Genomic DNA, 8,178 nt, shown 5'->3' on the forward strand with positions numbered 1-8,178 from the left:
AATGGATCAACAGTAGGAATGTGAACTGGTATAGTAAATGTGGATAACAGTATGACTGTTCCCCAAAAATTAAAAAATAATAAATGTGGATGAAAATGTTGGGAAATCTAAACCTTGTCCATGGCTGGCAGTTTCTCACAAAGTTAAACATAGAATTAACATGACCCACCAATTTCACTTCTAGGTATGTATCCAAAAGAACTGAAATCAGGGACTCAAACAAATACTTATACTCATCTGTTTACAGTAGCATTATACATAATACCCAAAAGGTGGAAACAACCCAATTGTCCATAAACAAGAATAGATAAACAATTCAGTATTCACATACAATGGAATAACACTGAGCCATAAAAAGGAATACAGTACTGATATATGATGCATCATAGAACCTTGAAAACATTATATTAAGCTGGGCATGATGACATGCACCTGTAATCCCAGTGGCTCAGGAGGCTCAGTCAGGGGGATGGCAAATTCAAAGCCAGCCTCAGCAACTTAAGATAGGCCCTAAGCAACTTAGCAAGAATTTGCTCAAAATTAAAAATGAAATGACTTGCATGTACAAGGCCCTGGGTTCAATCCCCAGCACTACATACACAAAATAAATAAATAAAATAAAATGAGCTGGGGATGTGGCTCAGGGGTTAAGTACTTCTGGGTGCAATTCCTGAAAGAAAGAAGAAAGAAAGAAAGAGGGAGGGAGGGAGGGAAAAGAAAACATTATACTAAGAAGCCAAATATAGAAGATCACATATTTTATAATTCCATTTGTATGAAATATCCAGAATAGGCAAATTCATAGAGATAGAAAGTAGACTGGTGGTTGGAGAGCTAGGGGGAAATGATGAGTGATTGCTTAACGGAAACAGGGTTTCCCTTCAGCGTGATGAAAATGTTTGGAACTAGATAGAGGTGATGGTTGCACAATAATGTGTTAAATGCCATTAAAATTTTCACTTAAAAATGGTTAAAATTTTGGGCTGGGGATGTGGCTCAAGCGGTAGCGCGCTCGCCTGGCATGCGTGCGGCCCGGGTTCGATCCTTAGCACCACATACCAACAAAGATGTTGTGTCCGCCGAACACTAAGAAATAAAATGTTAAAAATTCTCAAAAAAAAAATGGTTAATTTTATGTTCTGTGAATTTCACCACAAGAAAAATGATCCAGCACATGGAATTGACTATATTATTTAGGCATATATTCAGATGGAACAAAACTATGAAGGAAATCATGGTGATACACTGGGTGCTGTGGCAAACATTTATAATCCCAACTTCATGGGAGGCTGAGGCAGGAGGATCCCAAGTCAAGGCCAGGTTAGGGAACTTAGTGAGACTCTGTCTCAAAATAAACACATTTTGAAAAGGACTGGGGATGTGGCTTAGTGGCAAAGTGCCTCTGGGTTGAATCCTTAATACTTAGTAATAATAATAAGTTGCAATGTATACTCTGGAGGCTCTTTGCTGCCCTTGGAAAGTCTTGCTTCTCCCATTCTGTGAACATCCCAGCCCATTTCTCAGCCCCAATAACAGTGCTACAAGGGCATACCTGTCATCAGTCTGACTGTTGATTCCATGATCTGCCTATCATTTTCCCAACTACTTTCTTCTTGCCCTTGCTCCACCCATGCAGGGGTTCTTGATCACCTATCCCCAGCATAGGCCCCAATCAAACACAGATCATCACTCATAAATTGTTCCTTCCTAGGAAACATTTCTATATACCAACATATATGTATATACATGTATATATACATTGTGTGTGTATACACACACACACACACACACATATACCCACATCCTAGGCTTTTGTCAGTAGGAGCTGCCACTCCTTACAAACGTGGTAGGTAACCAGAGGTACCCTGTGGACTGTCCTCCCATGAGGTAGCCCTTGGTTATCCTGGAGAACAAGAACTTAAGGATATCTTCTCAATATGAGTAGGTATAGCCCAGCCCAGCCAGGGACTTGATGCTGTGCAGTGAGATTTTTTTTTATTTTTATTTATTTATTTATTTATTTTAGTTTTCGGTGGACATAACATCTTTTTTGGTATGTGGTGCTGAGGATCGAACCCGGGCCGCACGCATGCCAGGCGAGCGCGCTACCGCTTGAGCCACATCCCCAGCCCCTGTGCAGTGAGATTTGTGGGCATGTGAAGGAGCTGTGAAATATGGAGTAGTATGAGGTAGAAAGAGCATAATCCCAAGAAGGGAGGCAACCAGAAACCAAGGGTCAGAATTGACTGCAAGTAGATGAGGGACTTGGAGGCCCTGCCTGGAGTGGAGCAAGTGAGGAGGACCCCAGGAGGCAGGAATGGACAAACAGGATGCTCAGCCCATTAGGCCCTCTCAGAGCCCACAGATCCTAACTTACTTGACTTCTGGGACAAGATGTGGAGTGAATGAGGAGAGGATTGTCACTCTTTTACCATGTAGTTCCAGGTAAGCCTCTTCTCTATTGGCCTGTGTCCCCAGCTATAACATGGGAACTTGGACAAAAGGATTTGGAAGGCTTTCCATCAGACATTCTGTGATTCCAAGTAGCTTGTTTCTTGGAATACAAGGTTTCCTGCCCTAGGCTATGACCTATGTGGAGGGGACCCTAATTCCTCTGTCTCTCCTTAAGCCCTAAAGTTGCAGGGGAACCTTGAAATAAATGAAACTGTTAATGAAAGGACCAGGCATGGAATGTATATTCCCAGTTCGGGATGGGATGGGGTGGTGGAAAGTTTTAGAGGAATAGGTACACAGTAAGGCCAATGAATTCCATGAACATGAGTCCTCTTCTGCTCTTTCTTTCCTGGAAATGAGTTCCTCAGTCAGACACCAAGCTGTACAGACCGCTATGAAAAGGACAAGGTTTGCCATGAGTCCAGGAATGGTGGTTCTGGCAGAAGAACCAAGGACAGGAAAGGCAAATCCACATTTGGAATAAGTGTCTGTTCCAGAGACCACAAAGAGGGCCAATGTTATGAAACTGCCACCAGGTGGCAGACTGGCCCCCAGAGAAGGGGGCCATACTGGGGTCCAATTTGTACAAAAAGGGTCTTTGAGGAAGGAAGTGCCTGACTCACAGAATCACACCATCCATGGTAGCTTCAGGCCCACTGGCAACAAGAGAAGGCTAGGCTGGGTGAGGGTGATATTTTTATTACTTGGAAATTCCTGGAGGTCCCTTGCCCTTGTAGGCATGAACCCCAAAATGTGAAACAAATTGTCTTAGAAAAATCTTAGACTGTGCTGGGTGTGGTGGTGCTACCTGTAATCCCAGTGGCTCAGGAAGCTGAGGCAGGAAGATTGCAAGTTCAAAGCCAGCCTCAGCAACTTAGTGAGGCCCTAAGCAACTTAGCGAGACCCCTGTCTCAAAAAGTTAAAAAATGGGCTGGAGATGTAGCTCAGTTGTTAAGCCCACTGAGTTCAATCCTTGATAACAACAACAACAAAAAAAAAAAAAAAAAAAGGAAGAAAAAATCTTAGATTGTTCCTTGGTTGTCCAGTTATCTCCCTCTACTCACCCTGATGTCCAAGGAGCGTTAGTAACTCACTTTTTTTTTCTTTTTTTTATTACCAGGGATTGAACTCAGGGACTCTTAACCACTGAACCACATCCATCCCCCACCCTTTTTTGTATTTTATTTAGAGACAGGATCTCACTGAACTGCTTAGGGCCTCTCTAAATTGCTAAGGCTGGCTTTGAACTTGCAATCCTCCTGCCTCAGCCTCCCAAACTGCTGGGATTACAGGTATGCACCACTGCCCCAGCTAGTAACTCACCCTTGATCACACAGGGAAGATGTAGAACAACAGCTGCCAACTGTGGTAAGGGACAAGAGGGGACACCTGCTCCTTTCCTCAGACCAGTCCTCCAGGTGAGTGTCCAGCAGTACCCACAAATGGCTTCCTAGGTTCCAGGTGTCAGGCATAGAGCAGTGACCATGACTGACAATGGCTCTTGCCTTTGAGAACAGAGAGTTAATCTTAATGACATACACCACTAAGTGCCATAAGAAGGCGATAGATAAAACAGCTTTAGAAAGGGTTTGGGGGCTGGGGGCTATCTCAGCTCAGTTCCAGGAGCAGGAAGGCCTGAGAGGTGGCATGTGGGCTGATGTCTGAATGGCTAGAATTTCTGGAGGAAGAAACAGGAAGTACACCATAGAAAACAGCCAATACATTCCCTAGATTCCAGCTCCTTTTTGTAAAAACCTCATTTGATCTCATCCCAGCCATTTTCTGGGTAGGAAACTGAGGCACTGAGGTCAGGTAACTTTTCAAGGTTTGGAACGAGGACTTGGACGCAGGTCATCTAGCTCCAGAATCCGTAGGCTCACCCTCATGCCACTCTGTTTCTCTGGTGTGGAAAGAACAACCTGCTGATGGAATCCAGACTCCATCTTAGATGCAGGGGGTAAAAGTAGAAATGGTGGCCCACCCTCCCCATGGGGAGTCTCCAGACTCCTGCCAGTTAGTGCCAGAGCTGGAGTGGGGTCTCCAACCCCCTTCCCACTCTCTTGTCCCCTGGGGTGGGGGTGGAGTCCTGAGATCCCAGCTCCCTGCCCCCAGCCTTTCTGTTCACAGCTAACTGGGCCACCTTATTCTAAAGGGATTTGACTCTCCGAGACAACTGGAGACTGGTGAGAAAGAGATTAGGGATTAGACAATGATACCCAGGAAGGTAAGGGACTTAATCAGGGGTTTGGGTGTGGAAAGCAAGGCTGGGAGAGGATTTGTGTTTTCACAAATCCTGGGTGGACTGCGGAAGTGAGAAGGAAGTGGATCTCCCAGGGAGGAGTGGTGAAGGCTCAGTTTCTCAACTCTCTTGTGCCTTCATAAACAACCCATGATTGTAAAGATAATAATCCCTCCCCCCCATGCATCTACCACTTTTCCATCCATTATGTTGCTTGGAATTCTCATAGTCCCCCTCAGGGAGAGAGGTAAGGATTAGTTTTCTCCCCAGGTTACAGGCACCCAGAGAAGGCAGGTGACCTGAGGCAGCTACAGTTCCACATGGCGGGGCTGGGAGGAGGGGAGGAGGCTCCAGTTGAGTCTGGGCCTTTCTGCCTGGCTGCTCCGAGAGCACAAGAGCTTTCCAGAAAGTTCCCCTGCCCTGGCCCCATGGAAGTAGAGTGTTCCACAAATATTTGTTGAAGAGTTTAAAAGACCGTTCTTTTTCACTCTCACTGTGCCAATCTGTGTGCCACCCGCTCTCACACTGGCATCACCTGATTTGAGGTCAGAGCATGGAGGAGGGGGCTTTGATCTTGAGGCCAATGCCCTCCTTTTAGTGAGGAAGATACAAAGGCCCAGAGGACACAGAGAAGCAGCTCAAAGGGGACCTCACACAGAAGCAGTAGAAGGCTATTCAGCAACCAAGCACACATGTTGGTTGCTGAATAGTCACTGCAGAACATTAATTTCAGGAACAGTGCTAGGAGCTGTCTCCTCAAAGAATCAAAACCTCAGGCTCCTAACTTCCAAAACTTGGACTCTAACCTCCACGTTCCTCCTAAATCTCTATACTCCAACAGCCTCTTTTCAGTTGTTCACACATTCCATGCTCCCCCACCCACAGTCCCAGCAAGGTATACTCTGGACCACATACCCCATTAGGGAAGCTTCTTACCTCTAGCCTGCCTGACCCAGGAGGCCAGGTTCTTCCTATTGGGCCAGGCTGTCCCTTGATGGTCACCTCCACAATATAAAGGAGTCTGAGTCAAAGTGAGGAGAGAGGGATTTCTGGATGGCAGAGGTCATTGGGTAGTTCAGGAAATTCCTACAAGCAGCAGAGCCTTGAGGAATGAGGAGGACAACATAGGAGGAATAGGACGGAACAAGAATTCTGACAAAGGAGGGCAAAGGTATGTTTGAGGGACAGCAGGGGAGCTTCTTTGACCAAAATTAAATTGTGTGGAAGGGATGCTGGGAAGAGATGGGAATAGGCCTTGAACACAAGTCCTTGGGACTAGGCTGACTTCTGAAGGAACTGGGGACCCACTGAAGATTCTTGATCGGGGGAAGCAGAGAGGGAGAACTCTAGGGCAGGGGTTGGGGAATCGAGAAAAGCTGAGGGTAAAAGAGTCTCTTCTCACTTGGAGCCAGGTTATTTATCTAGGATTGATATTATCAGCTTAACTAACCTTTTTCACAGTGGGCCAGACATAGGTAAGTCTTAGTGGAAGAAGGAGAAATGGACAGCCACAGAACCTGAGAGGGGCGGATTGGAGGGAGAATTCTTAGGTTTTTATCTTAAGTGAGAAGCTAGATTTATTTGTAAGTGCATTGTGACCTGTAAAGCAATGGCCTAATATAAGGGGCTGTTCTGCTGTTTTTCTTTGAGTGTGCCCTACCCTGTAAAGAACATCCTGCCCCTGGAAGGGTCTTAAATAAAGATCTTAACCATATATCCAGTAAGGAAAGCAGCTCTGCCCTGCCCCAAGCCAGAGGCCTACAACCTCTAATTAGGGCAGGGCTGCTGGAACCTCCTGAAGACTCTTGGCAGAGGTGGGACCAGGGACCTTCCAGCTCCTCCATCTTCACTCTGTGCCCCACAGCAGATCTCTATGGTAGAGGCCACACCAGGGGCAAAGTCCTTCCAAGTGTCTTTTAAAGGGTCTGCTGCAGCCTGCCTCTGCCTTCTACTGCTTTTATATGAGGAGATAGAAGGGGAGCATTCTACTTTCCATTTTCCTAAGCCTTGAGGGTTTTTTTTTAATTTAAATTTTAATTTATTGTTTTTATATATTTTTTCTTTTTTTATTGGTTGTTCACAACATTACAAAGCTCTTGACATATCATATTTCATACATTAGATTCAAGTGGGTTATGAACTCCCAATTTTTACCCCAAATGCAGATTGCAGAATCACGTCGGTTACACATCCACAATTTTACATAATGCCCTATTAGTAACTGTTGTATTCTGCTACCTTTCCTATCCTCTACTATCCCCCCTCCCCTCCCCTCCCATCTTCTCTCTCTACCCCATCTACTGTAATTCATTTCTCTCCTTGTTTATTTTCCCATTCCCCTCACAACCTCTTATATGTAATTTTGTATAGCAATGAGGGTCTCCCTTCATTTCCATGCAATTTCCCTTTTCTCTCCCTTTCCCTCCCATCTCATGTCTCTGTTGTTTTTATATTTTATATTTTTATTTTTATTTATTTATTGTTGAAGGACCTTTTAATTTTATTTATTTATTTATATGTAGTGCTGAGAATTGAACCCAGTTCCTCACACAAGCTAGGCAAGTGCTCTACCACTGAGCTACAACTCCTACCCCGAAAGCCTTGAATTTTGATGTAGCCAGGGCATGACTCTGGGAGGTGAGATGGGATGATCATACACTCCTGGGTCTAGCTCTGTGGTAGTCCCAGGCAGGAGGGGAAAGGTAGGACTGTGCTTCTTCTATATGCCAGGCACTGGGCACCCACATCAGTCATGCCAAACAACTTCAGGCACTCTTTGGACCTCAGTTTCCCTTGCTGTTAAATGAATGGTCTTTGCTTATCTCTCCTTTACCAGTCCTATCCCCTGGCACTATATTGGCACTCATGTATTCAGCTTACATTTATTAACAATCACAGTACAAGGTACTGTGCACAGGCTGCAGGGCTTGTGGGGACGCATGTCAGTGAAACAGGGCTCTGTGCACAAGGACCCCATGGTACAGTATGGCAGATGCTATTAAGCAAGGCCACATCAAGGATCTGAGGGTCCCCTGCCTACTCTTCTTTCTGCCTCCTGGTTGTAGCGGAACTTCCAACCAACCACCACCAAAACAGTTCTTGCCACTATGCTGGCATGGAATGAATGAATCTCCCTTCCATGTCCTGTCCCAGCCCACATTTTAAGGCCCAAGTCAAATGCCACTCCCTCCGCGAAGCCTTCTTGAATTCTTCAATCCAAAGCAAATTCTCAAGCCACATGTGGTGCCATGTACCTGTAATCAGGGAGGCAGAAAAGTTGCAAGTTCAAGGCCAGCCTCTAGTAAGAGGCTATATATAAAAAAAAAAAAAAAAAAAAAGTGGGGAGGAGGGCTAAGGACATAGCTTGGTAGTAGAGTACTTGCCTAGCATGTACAAGTTCCTGGGTTTGATCCCAGCACTGCTAAAACAGAAATAAAAACAAAAAGCAAATTCTGCCCTATCTAAACTTCTAGACACTTGCTGCT

Source organism: Urocitellus parryii, chromosome 3 (assembly GCF_045843805.1).
Source record: "Urocitellus parryii isolate mUroPar1 chromosome 3, mUroPar1.hap1, whole genome shotgun sequence".
Classification (NCBI taxonomy): domain Eukaryota; kingdom Metazoa; phylum Chordata; class Mammalia; order Rodentia; family Sciuridae; genus Urocitellus; species Urocitellus parryii.